This window comes from Syzygium oleosum, unplaced genomic scaffold (assembly GCF_021117445.2).
Source record: "Syzygium oleosum isolate NSW1041296 unplaced genomic scaffold, Sole_v2.1 Sole_v2.47, whole genome shotgun sequence".
In the NCBI taxonomy this organism is placed as follows: Eukaryota; Viridiplantae; Streptophyta; class Magnoliopsida; order Myrtales; family Myrtaceae; genus Syzygium; species Syzygium oleosum.
The window spans coordinates 338491-351895 of NW_026607531.1; the positions used below are offsets into that span (position 1 = coordinate 338491).

The window sequence follows — 13405 nt, forward strand, 5'->3', positions numbered from 1 at the left end:
TTACTTTCCAAAAAAAGATTGATATTGATTCAGAACTCGAGGGAAAACAAATTTGTGTCGATCACATAGCACAACAATTTCAATACCTGTTCTACATTTTACAGGACGCTCCTCGACTTTGCATTCATGTACCAGGTCATCCTTATTTTGCGGCCAAAATAATGAGTTTTGACTCTTCTCTCGTCATAGGCCTTCCATGTCCAGGCTCCCGATTGCGATGCTCTTACTTCTACATCAAATGAGTTTCTCTATACGAGAACAATATATTACAGCACAACCAATAATTATTGGTCTCTTGTGCCTAACAATGTGTTGAACCCGAGTTCCATCCACGCCATGCTGCCTTTTTTTCTACTCTTGCTTTCTTTTGCATAAACCATGCCTATTTACATTGAACCTTTGCTTCTCAGCACGTCCTCGCAACCTTCAGTGCCAGATCCGACCCAACCACCCGTTTTCCCAAGCTTTAAAATCAACAATCCTTCTCTTATTTTTCATTCCAGAATCACCTTGTGTCTCTACTGACATAAAACTATTCGATGAGTCCATGCCAGTTGATTCCCTCACAATCTCGTCCACGAACTCTAACACCTTACTCATCTTAGGGCGTGACTTTGGGTTTTTATGCAAGCATTTGTTGGCTACCGTTGCAAGCTTGTACACAGAATTGACCTGGTATTTCCCTTCAAGCCTGCGATCCACTATCAACTCAAACTTCTTTGAATCTGATAGGTATGGCTTCACCCATTCTAAAAGCTTCTGTTCACTCTTGGGGAGGTTACGATCTCTAGGACGCCTACCAGTGATTAGTTCCTAGAGGAAAACCCCATAGCTCCATACATCACTCTTTGATGTGATACGGCCAGTTTGCAGGTATTGAGGAGCAGCATATCCAATGGTTCCCACAACCTGGTATAAAACCATCATTAACAATACAAGAAAAACAGTTAGAATCGTCCATTGCACAAAAAATGTCAAGGAAGACTTGCATGAAGGTGACACTATGTTGTACTTTAATTTATTCATAGTTGTACCTTAATCGAAAGAGTAACAAATTTGTGCAAGTGTCAATGTTTTTAGCATGATTCGCTTCTAACAAAGGAAGAGGGCAGGTGTAAAATTTTAGCGCCCCACAAGGCATACAATATGTAGAAATCACTTTCATGATGTCATTCAGGTTTTACCAAACTTCTCACGGATGCAGGCACTATTTTTGTTTTAATAAGTCTAGCAATGAAGCATGGCAAAGAGATTAAAAGGATATCAGGGTTTTCTATGGAGCTGTACCAAACTCGGAATATTCTCAAAATTGAGTTGGGTTCCACATTCATACAAAGTCACATGCATGAAAAGCTGATTTAAGTAAATGAAACACACAGGCCCATTTTAGCAGTTGCTGGATGAAGTACATCATCCCAATCACTAAAAAGTCAAAGTAACAAGAACATACCTGCCAACGGAATTAAAAAGGGATGAATTGATCTAAGTAGAGTATTATTAAATTGTCTGCCATAGTAAATGGTCCATCAGAGTGCTAGTGGTACCTTTTAATCTCTATGAATATACGTACTGGATAAAGACTGTTGTAAAGCTTTTCGACCAAAAAAAAAAAAGACCATTGTAAAGCTTTAACAAACAATTAATGCTAGCCGTTGAAGCATCAGGATTTGTGTCATGGCTTTTTGTTAACAATTGACGCTGCCCAACTTTCTTTCAGAAACGTTAGAGCTTCCAGAGACAAAAAGTACAATAGCCTAGATTACTAAATGGTTCGTAGAGAACAAAAATCTTCATGCAAAAGTCATCATACAAACATGCCCAATTAACTATGGACCTTTCTTTCTGTGACTAGACTGTCTTCATAATAATGAAAATGAATATTAGACAAAGAAAAAAAAATATTAGACAAAGAACAAAGAGAAGGTAAAAATGATGGGAGATGCTACTGAATAGAGCTTTAGTTATTTAGCACTGAATTATGTCTTTAATTTACGTAGGAACATATGGACAATATATAAAAGAATGATCCATCTATATGAGCATACCACCGATGATACAGGAATGAGACCCTCTTGAGGTCCGAGTCTTGCTAATCCAAAGTCCGACAACTTGGCATTCCATTGCTCATCCAGTAAAATGTTCGATGATTTGAAATCTCTAAAAATTATCTGTATCAGAAATCACCCAAAAGGTAAGTAAGAAGGCAGGCCCTGCCTTTCAGATGTGTAATCCTGGCCAATGAGAAAGGTTGCTGCCATGTCACTATACTAAAGAAAACGATTTCAGAAAAAGTAGAAGTTGCTCATAATCATTTAGAGTCATCCCATTGACTCCCATATCTAGGCAAAGAAATGAAAAAGGAAACATGAAAAGAAGAGGATGAGAAAGGAAATTTCAGTTCTAATGGACAAGTGGTGCCTAAGTGCTATGGAAATGAGATGGCTGAACTTGAATGAAGAGAAACAAATGATGCCATTTATGAGTCAACATAAAATGGATCAAGGTACTAACCTGGAAGTCCATCTGCTCATGTAAGTACGTCAGGCCACGAGCAGTATCTTGAGCTATTCTTAGTCTCATTTCCCATGGAAGGGGTGTTTGGGAGCGAGATGATAAATGATCATCAACGCTTCCATTTGGCATATACTCACATACCAAAAGCCGTTGAATTCCTTTTTCATCGTCCTCGGCACAGTATCCAACTAATTTTATAAGATTTGGATGCTCAACCACACCAAGAACATTAACTTCTGCCACCCATTCTTTAAGTCCCTGCAGATAAACAGCAAGCAGAAAATACACTATTACGCATAATCTTAAAAACAGATACACATGATTAGGGAGGATAAAGTTTTACCTGGGTTCCTTTCCGGCCCAGCTGCTTCACGGCCACTTCAAGTTTTTTAGATGGATCTTCTGTAATCTTGATTGTACCTCTATAAACAGACCCAAACCCACCCTCTCCAATCATGACAGAGCGGCTGAAGTTCTTGGTGACTGATTTGAGTTCTGAAACAGTGAAGGCTTTGAGATTGCTGGGTTTCTGCGAAACATTAGGAAAGGCAGTCCTCCCCATAGAAGTTGAAGGGTCTGCATTACCAGTGGTCGTCAATGAAACCACAGGAGGAGCAGGCTGCTCTCCGCTTGCATCATTTGGAATGCTGTGTTCTGCTCAAACACAAAATCAGCATATTAGACAAAATGAGTAACCGCCGATTTGAGTCACTTAGATGAACAACTAGCACCAAGCCACTTCATCTAAACAGGAATTTAAAGATGAATTAGCTAATCTGCCAGTTGGCCCAGCACATGTTACTTTTCCAATTCAAGGAAATATTCAGTCCCAGATAGAGGAGAGTATGTAGCCACCCAGGTTAATACCTGTGGTCTACAACAAATGACTTTGACAACATACCTCAACTTGCAATCAAAGCGGTGGAAAAAGATGAGCAGCAATGAATCTACCAGATCTCTTGATAAAACTAAATAATTTAATGCAATCAATCAACTCCTCAATGAGCTTCACCACTATCAGCTCCAGTTCATCACATAACCTCACTCAATGCTTATTGAAACGCTAAAGCTTTCTTCAAGCAACTCAGAATGACAAATGTCTCGTCTACCTGATGTACGACTTTCTCAATCTCTAAGGCACTGAACACTCACTTCTTATGATATCACATCCTCAACCTAGTCAAGATTTTTCACAAACTCATGTCTTCCTGTGAGATACTTTGCTCTCATCACCATTACTAGATGATCTACAACCACAATAACTGTTAGTCACTCGACAAACCAACACTACCAAATAAAACTCTGGGAACAAAGAGCGCTCCTAAGGACGCTGGCAATCAAAGAGAGCCTCAGAGAGTAACTTGGCAAGTTCTGATTGGGCTACAGCATAAGTCGATAAAGTGTGAAACGGAAATTGCACAGCAAATCCAACAAAAGAGTTACATAAACTAGGCATAACAGCACATTTAGAGAGCTAAAAACTCCAACTCGACAAATGTTAGTGGGGCAAATGCATGAGTCACTAAAGCACAAAACCAGAATTAGACTATAAATTCACAATAACAAGCTACATATAATGGTAAAATACCCCACTTTGCTTCTTTTGGGGTTTGTAATGGTCCTATGGTCTACATCCACTTAATAACTTAAACTTTCAGATTGGACTTTTAATTTGGTGCTAGAGCCAACTTTCAATTTTTCATGCCCCATTAAATCTTTTATTTTGAGTGGGATATTTTCTCTATGTTATCATTAAAGTGCATTGATCATATGGTTTTATTCGGACTTGCACATGAGAGGGGACATTAAAGTATGGATCATCACTTGTTTACGGAGCTTATAATAACCATCGTTTTAAGTAGCAGCTGATAGCAGTCGGCAAGAATGAAATTCACACCAACAACAGCCGCTATCGGCCCTACTGTGGTGATTACACCTCCAAGAGGCTCATATGCCCGCATCTGCAATTATTACAATACAATCCGTAACACAATTTGAAAATTTGATAATAACCTTGTATACATCTAGTCTCCCTCGCCCTAATAGCTTAAGCCTTTGGCTGGACTTTGCCACATAAATCAAACATTAACTTCAAGTTCATTCCTTCACCAGACCAAAAATTAATAAAAAGTACGTTGCTTTCCCTTTTCCCATATGTCCCTCCAACAAAAACAAGCAGGACATTAAGAAGTAAGATCTTCATATCGCCAGATAAAAAGTACAGTATTTCTACAGAATGTAAACAGGAATTCCAATAACCTATCCACAAATGGGCTCGATAATAACTCCCTAAGCACTCTAATGAAGAAATTCTCCCATCCAAAATTAGTGACTGAGGCGACTATTGTTAAGTCACTCTACAAGCTTGAAGCACGTTTACAGTGGCCAAAATAAACTAGCAATCCAAATCACAGCACACTAATGCTGTGACAACATTTGGTTTTGTACACTGAAATATAATATGCATCAGAAGAGGTCACAGTTCTGAAGATACAGTAGAACGGCCAGAGTTTCATACAGTTAGCTGTCACTGCCTCATTCATAAACATTTCAAGAGTAAAAGATCAGATATCCGATTTGAAAGAACATCAAAGTTCATTCAGATAAGTATTGACTTTCCAATTTTCCTCTTCATAAAGCTGGGCCTGCAGCTCTTAACTTGTTCTATCAAATGTATAAAATGAAAGTGAAAGAGAATGACATGCATCATTCCAACAGAACAATACTCTCCGCTAATTATTACCCTTACCTTTAGTCCCTGTCAGATGATTGCAACAGATTTCATCAGGTGATGGACTCTTGAGATTGAGACAATCAATAATGCTCAGCCGTTCCAAGTTTGGTGCAATGCGTAAGCCACTGGAAATGCTAATGAGTTCAGGCAATGAGAATAAGGATATCTCTTTCAACTTGGGGAGGAAGCAAATACTCTCGTAAAAAGAAGCATCATCACACCTAACTAAACTAAAGACAAGGGGGCAGGCTTCGACTTTGAGCTCTTCTAAGCTATCCAGGTTTATTAGGAGGCCAGGTGTGAATATAGTAGTCAACCGAGGACATGTGAGTAAGGCCAAGCATTTAAGATGAGACAAGCATCCTCGATTTATTGGCCCCTCATAAATGCCCCTCAAACTCTTCATATGATATACGTAGAGATACTCAAGTGATCCGAGAAAACTCTTACCATCCTCCCATGATTCCAATACAATTTCACCTCTATCAGCTTCATCGTACATGTCACTTCCATCAATAATAACCTGAATCTGGTTACATCATACCACCAACTGAAAGAAATAACAGAAAACCAGCCCTTAGAAAGGATGCAGAACATCAAACTTGGAAAGATCTGAGTTTCCCCTTTGATGCCAGAAATGTCACTTTGGATGAAATGAGAAGGGACAACGGTCAAGTTCCTCTTCTCTCCCTTTTCTTTATCAGAAGACATCTCATGCTTTAGCCCACTTGCCAGCTGGCCTTTGTACTCCATTCCCACGTGTAATACCATTGCTTGAATGCACTAGTTCCACAAAAGCTGCAGCCACAAGGGGAGAGAAGAAAACCAAATTTAAACAATTCTTTTCTCTTAAGTTGAAGATTTAGATCGGATATGAAAATGGATAGGAAAAAACACACGTCAGCATATATGAAATTACTTACATTGGACATCAAGACACTCATGCCAAGCCTTATCCCATCTAACTCTGTCAATTCATGGAAATCTTGAGACTGTGTGGAGCAGCAAACACCTACATTGATGAAATTGAACAAATATCAAATCACATAGGAGCAAGAAAGCAGCAGATACAGCAAAAAGCACAGAAGGTAACCTTCAGTCCGCAAATATTTGGCCTAAATACAGAAATGTAATAAACGTATAAGTACAAACCTCAGAACTTATAGTCCCGATGTCACTGGTTATAGAAAGTATAATAGATCTGTAACAACGAAAAATACACACATTTATCAACTATAAAAGAAAAGAATTCTTTTAGTATCAAACACATTTATCAACTATAAAAGAAAAGAATTCACTTACCAGCTGAAGTACCATCGAGATGCTCATGTGCAGGTGCTCCCAGTTTGAAAGGTTATCGCCAGTCCAAGTAGCTGCCTACCTTTGGCTACCAACCAATCCAGTTCTAGTTAGGACAAAAGGATGCTTGTTTTCGTTAGCATGCCCTCATATGTAGATCAACCCATCAGCATTCCATAAACCTGTAACGGGGACGGTAGCAATGAGTTACCAGATTTTTGGCGCTAATATACTTATCTGTCGCTAATCATTTCTCAGTACAAAAAGTAGTCACCTCTGCTATTGAGCTGGTTTTCTGGCGCTAATCATACTTATCTGTCGAGTTGTCAAGACTGACTGGGGTAATATTCCCCCATGAATAGAAGAGATTTCCTTTCGCAGCTCATCAAGTTTACACTCCAAACCAGAGGTGGCGGGGCCGCGCTTAGTAGATTTGATATTGTCATTCATTCTCTTCTGATTGCTTAAAACTTCAAGCTTAATCATCATCTTTCCTGCGTGAAAATAAGCACTGTCGGTGTTAGAACACATCCATTCTCTCACACAAGCTGTTGGACCTACCACATAAGCATATCATTTGCGACCTCAAACATTCTAAAACAGAGCAATATGCAAATGTTCATGTGAAGGATTAACACAAAAGCTGGATGATTATTCAGCTGTAACAAAGGAGCAAAAATTATCAGTGGACAAATCGCTCGTCGTGAACCAGCATGAGAATAGTAGCCATGTCTGCCATATGAACTCAAAAGATTCACAAACAGAGGAAAAGCAAAGGTGTCAACTGTCCCCGCTTATCTTCGGTCATAAGCCTCATAATAAAGTCCTCAAAATTACTTGATGGGAAAGCATTAGCTATTTCAAACTTTCTAAGAAATGTGAAGCAGCATTCAGTATGAACATGCGCTTCCTTCTCAAGTGTCCAAGTAGGGAGAGGTTTGACAATTGGACATTATTACCTTTGTTAAGATGGACAGCCAGACCCATATATAGATTAGTAAAGAATCAGATCAATGAAAAGGACATACCGAGACAATGTCATCAAGTGGTAAGACATTGGAGCCCCAGACTAAAGCCCTGCTGATAAGTTTAGCGTCGACAGTACCTTTTGAATTTTATTTTCCATCCTTGCCATTCTCATCATCTACGTTATTTCTCTTATCTAAAACAAGCTTCCTCCGATATTATATCAATCTTATGCTCATCTGCCTTCTCACTTTAAACGGATCATTGACCCCACGCTGGTCGGATTTATATTCTGCCTCGGCGCCGCAGTTTTATACTTATTCCATTTATTTGCTCTTTACATATAATGCTTCCTTATTCGCTGCTCACTGCAGCCTCCGTCCTTTGCATCTCCACATCATTCGCCGCAGTCCTCCTCAACCTACCGAACAGTTGGACGAGTACATCATTTACCGTGGTCCTCCTCAACCTACCAAACAGCTGTCCGATCTCGTCCAACGTTTTCCCCCTCGTCTCGGGCATTAGGATATAAAATAGCACACAACCGACAATGGCGAAACCCCCAAACAAAAAGGCAGCCCCACCGAGGGTGATCGCCTTGAACATCGACAAGTACGTATATGATAATATTACGCTCACCCCCTGTTTAATGCCAAGGCCAATTATGTAAACCTGCGCACGCATCCTCAATGGGATGATCTCCGTGCAGTATACGTCCGTGATCGCTCCCAGCCCGATCGAGAAGAAGATGACGTAAAGAATCACCGAGACTTCCACTCCCCGCGAGACCTTCAAGCTGAGGAACAGTCCGACGAACATAAGCGACAAGAACACGCCGCCCATGCTGCCCAGCAACAATGGCCGCCGGCCGACCCGATCAGCGAGGTAGCTGGCAAGGAGAAAGACCAATATCTTCGTTGTGTCAAGCACCATATTTGCAAGAAGCTTTCCGGCAGGCGTGGTGATGCCAACCGTCTCGAAAACCTTTGGGCTAAACAGTGCCAAGGTATCCATGCCACATGCCTGTTGGACGACCTGGATTCCAACGGCACATAGTAGCATATGGACCATAGACCAGGTCGGGTGGAGGATATCCCGCCATACTCCGGTGTTCTGGTTGGCATTCGTGTAGACATCGTCGTCGAACTCTTCAGGTATTCCGGCATCCTTCTTGATTTTGGCTAACCGGAGCGCGGCCTCCTCCTCGGACTTGGAGGTCTCGGCGAGGACGCGCTTGGCGTCGCGCAGGCGGCCTCGCATGACGAGCCACTGGGGAGATTCCGGCAAGGCAAAAATTCCGAAAAAAAGCAACACCGAGGGATGGCTCCCGTGGCAAGCATCCAACGCCACCCCCGGCTGGGGCGATGTTTGGAGAAGTAATAGTTGGTCAGATTGGCCAACTGGCTGCCAATGCTGATGAACATCTGAAATAAGTTCAAGACAAAAATTTGATGAGAAATAGAAAAACGTGATAAAAGGAAGCTACAAAATTAGGAAAAGAAAGAAAGGAAACTGAGTGAGAGAGTACCTGAGGGCAGGAGACGTAGAAGCCGCGGGAGAAGAGAGGGGAAATCTCAGTCACATACAGGGGGCAATCATGCTAGCGAAGCCAGTCCCGAAAGTGGCAAAGGCGCGGCCAAGCAAGAAAACTGCATAGTTCCGGGCAAAACCCATAATGAGGGGCCCGACGAAATACATACCCGCTGCCGCCACAATCGCCATGCGGCGGCCAAACCGATCAGAAATCCATCTCGCCATCACCAATCCGGACATCGTGATGACGCTCTGGGCCCCCGTCACAATACTAAGATGGAGATCGGATACTTTCAGGTCTATCTTCATATACGGCGCCGCTCCGCTCATCGATATTTGTACTATCAAAATTTTTTAGAAAATAATAATAAGAAGAAAAATCTTATAAACCATATACAACGTTTATAACTATATATCTATAAAAAATTCAAAGAATAAAAATAAAAAAATTCTGTGAAGTTGCTTTATCTTTTAACTTTCTTTTTTAACTTCAAAGCTATTTTTCAAATAATTTTCACATACTTCACAATATCAAACAAGAGAGAGAGAGGGGGAGACTAACCATAAGCTAGCGCAAAGGAGGTTATGCAGGCGGCAAGGGTGCAGAGGCAGACATGCTTCTTGCAGACCGACCTTGCTGGAGGATGGAAGGCCTCGATCGTTCCTTGTCTGGCCAAAAAAAAGGCATACCAAATTAATCCAGTTGGTAGTAGTTAATAGTTGGAGAAAACCATCTGGTCAAGCTACATCTACAAGGAACTATTTACCGCTAAAATGCTAGGTAATAAACAATTAAGAGATAACGACCGTCAATACTTATTTTATAAGAAATAATGAGCATGGATGTGAAAACGGACCTTATGTGCTGATCATGGTCATTCTCATCCCTATTCGACTGTGTCTGAGACTGGTGGCTGCCATCACTCGCTTCAATTTCCACTTCTTCTTCTATTTCGCTGACTCGAGCAGCAGGAGCCAACACATATTCATCTTCGTCGTCCTCTCCTCCTCCAAAGAGCCATAATAAGAACGGCACAAAACTCTCATCTTCGCCAAATGGCTCTGACAGAGCCAATAGGTCGTCCTCTCCTCCAAAGAGCCGTAATAAGAACGGCACAAAACTCTCATCTTCGCCAAACGGCTTTGACAGAGCCAACACGTCGTCCTCTCCTCCTCCAAAGAGCCGTAATAAGAACGGCACAAAACTCTCATCTTCGCCAAATGGCTCTGACAGCGCCAACACATCTTCCTCGTCCTCTCCTCCTCCAAAGAGCCGTAATAAGAACGGCACAAAACTCTCATCTTCGCCAAATGGCTCTGACAGAGCCAACACATCATCTTCGTCGTCCTCTCCTCCTCCAAAGAGCCGTAATAAGAACAGCACAAAACTCTCATCTTCGCCAAATGGCTCTGACAGACACACTGGCTGCTCAGACGCCATTATGTCGTAGCACGATCCACATGCACACGTGAATAAATCCATCGCTGCTCAGAAAAAAAATATGATAAACAACATATACCAGTACAGTCAATTTCAATTCCAATATACAATCCCAATAAGCTTGATAAAGGTCGATTCCCACCGACGATTGATGGAAGGACGCCAACATCCAACATTAGGAAAAAAGAGGTTTAAGAAAATGATAATTATTAGGAGTGATCGATTCCCGGTCTGGTCCGGTCCGACTGAGGAACTGGGAACCGGACTGAGAGGACCGATTCCCAGTTTCTGGTGCCAGGAACCAGACCGGTTCCACTTTACATACAATGCATATTAAGAGGAATTCGCAATAGCTGCAATTCTTCTCACATGAAGACCTTCCAATTTTTGTTCTACTACAAATTTATCACAACCAACATGAACAACCTAAGAGGTATCCCAATAATGAGCCGAAACATGTACATATTTTATCAACTTTTCAAATAAAGTATAAGCGCGCAATTTCATGCCATCCTCAACATCACTTTACCCGTGCGGTCCAACTTTTTACGTGCTACAATTTCAAAGTCATGGCGAAATATAAAACTCACTTCCTACACAATCAACAAGACATGCTCCATTCTGTAGCAAATATCCTAAGCACGTTTCCCTGAAAGATCTCACATAACACACGAACATGCATAACCGTGACCGCGCATAACAATCACGACAACAACAAGGAATCCTTACTCATGCACATATTGCTTGAGCCAAATCCAGAAATGAAAACAAACCTCAGTTTTCGATTTAAATATTTACTGAGAGAGGACTGAAAATTATGAAATTGTGTCAAGAGTATTTTTCTTATTTAAAGATTTACACAATAAAGAAATATCACCAGCATAATTTTTCATACCTAAGCACTCGTGCAGTTTACATAATAATGAAACAAAGGTTCAAATCCACTCATGCAGTACGCAATCAAATAATCGGAATAGAAATAAACAACCAGCGACCTAACATCGTCTTTAGAAAAAAAAAAAAAAAAGGCAATCAAAAGCCCTACAGTAAAGCCTAATGGCTTGTTCAATTTTTCGGACAAATTTTTAAAGGTTTCCACATTTTTCCTATTCTCAATGCTAAGTCTAGAATAAAATTAACACTAAGATCTAATGAAATTAACACCCAAAAAATTAATTATTAAACCCTTCCTAATTTTTCCGAATTTTTCTGGATCTTTTAAAAAAAAATAATTTATTATTTTAATCCGGGAAAATGGACTTCGGACCGGGTCAGGGAACCCGGCCTGACTATGTGGTCCGACCAGGACCATGGGTCCTGGTTATATCTGGAAATCAGACCGGCATTGGGCCCGGTCCAAATCAACTAAATTTAGCCCAGCAAAAATTTGATTTAAATTGTAATACAGGCCCACAATTCTCTGAGGCCCAAAACACCCCCAAAAATCGAATATTTCCTACTCCTCCCTCCGCGTTTATCCAAACAGCGAGTACTCAAAACGGAACACTTAAAAAAAAAGTCTTGGCTAACATCCGGAGTTGGCGATCTGGAAGCAATGGCAACGTCGATCATCTCGTCTTTCAGGGCAGAAACAATGCCTTTAGCATGGGGGTAAAGAGAGGGGTAAAGAGAAGGCATTTCGCGTTTGGAGCGACATTCGCAGGTCGTCAGCAAGAAACCCCCGACGAAGCAAGAGTTATAAAGCGTTTTTACTCACAACGCAAAAGGCCGCTGCGGAGGGCCACGCTCCTCCTCGCGAGCGGCGGCGTCGAGGACGAGGCTCGACTTGCCAAATCTGGCACGCGTCGCCCTCGCCCTCGCCCACCAGCCACCGGCGACGCTCACCAGCGAGAAAACGGGAGAGCAAACGTACCTGCTTCTGTTGTCTTCCGTTCTTCTCTCACGGGTTCTGAGGAAGGAGGAGGAGAAAAATGAGGTGGGTGGTTGTTTCTGAGGAAGAAGAAGGAGAGAAAAGGAGGAGGTGGGGTGGTCTGGTTTTCTGGGTTTGAGGTGGTGAAGGAGAGATAGAGAAGAAGAAAAAGGGGAAATGAGTCGGAAGTTGGCCGGAGATAGAAATGACCTTTTCTAGCTCTTGGGGAAATGAGCCGGAAGGACAAAATGAGGACGGGGGAACCTGCGGGGTTAACCGAGCAGGTGAAGTGAAACACTGAGATCAACTTCCTCTGTGTTTGCAGAGACAGCTACGAGCTGGTCAGAACTTGAAACGGGGTCCTGCTTGAGTGGACCCCACGATAAATCCTTAATCTTCCATTTCACTTTGTTTTGTGTTTTTTTTGACAATTTGATTTACACCCGACTTTCAGTTCGTTCCAAGAAAAATAACTTTCATCAAAAACGTTTTCCATATCTTTTTTCATATAACACGTTTTATTTTTATTTTTATCTTTTCTATACTTTTATATTTTTAAACTAATTTTTAATTCTAATAATTTTTTATTTCTCTTTAGAAATTCAAATTCATAAGTGACACGTAGCCGTGTAATTATTCTTTTCATAGCAACTTAAGGAGCGAATGATAACCATTCTATTTTTATCCAAAACTAATTTTCTATTCCAAAAACAGGTTTAGAACAGAAACTCGTTTGATAACGCAATTCTATTTTTCTATTTCTCGAACAAGTTTTTGTTCGAGAACTGGTTCTGGACCAGAAATCATAATCTAAAAAAAGTAGGTTTTCTAAAAGAACTCATTTCTCTCTTCAAAACACATCTCTTCTTAAATTTGATCTTGGTCAGGTCCCGGTTTGGTCCGGTTCTTTTTCGGCGGGAAAATAAATAAAACTAAAAATTCCATAAACAAAATTAGAAAATTCGGAAAAGTCCTAAAAATCTCAATTTTTTTTAGAAAATCAATAAAAATTGAAAAATTCCAGAAAAATTCATAAAAATTTCCAGAA

At 40.9% G+C, this 13405-nt stretch overlaps 1 pseudogene; it reads right to left on the minus strand.

Moving 5' to 3' along the window:
* On the minus strand, positions 1-8970 carry LOC130136602 (serine/threonine-protein kinase PCRK1-like; annotated as a pseudogene).
* Between the last annotated feature and the right edge of the window lie 4435 nt (positions 8971-13405).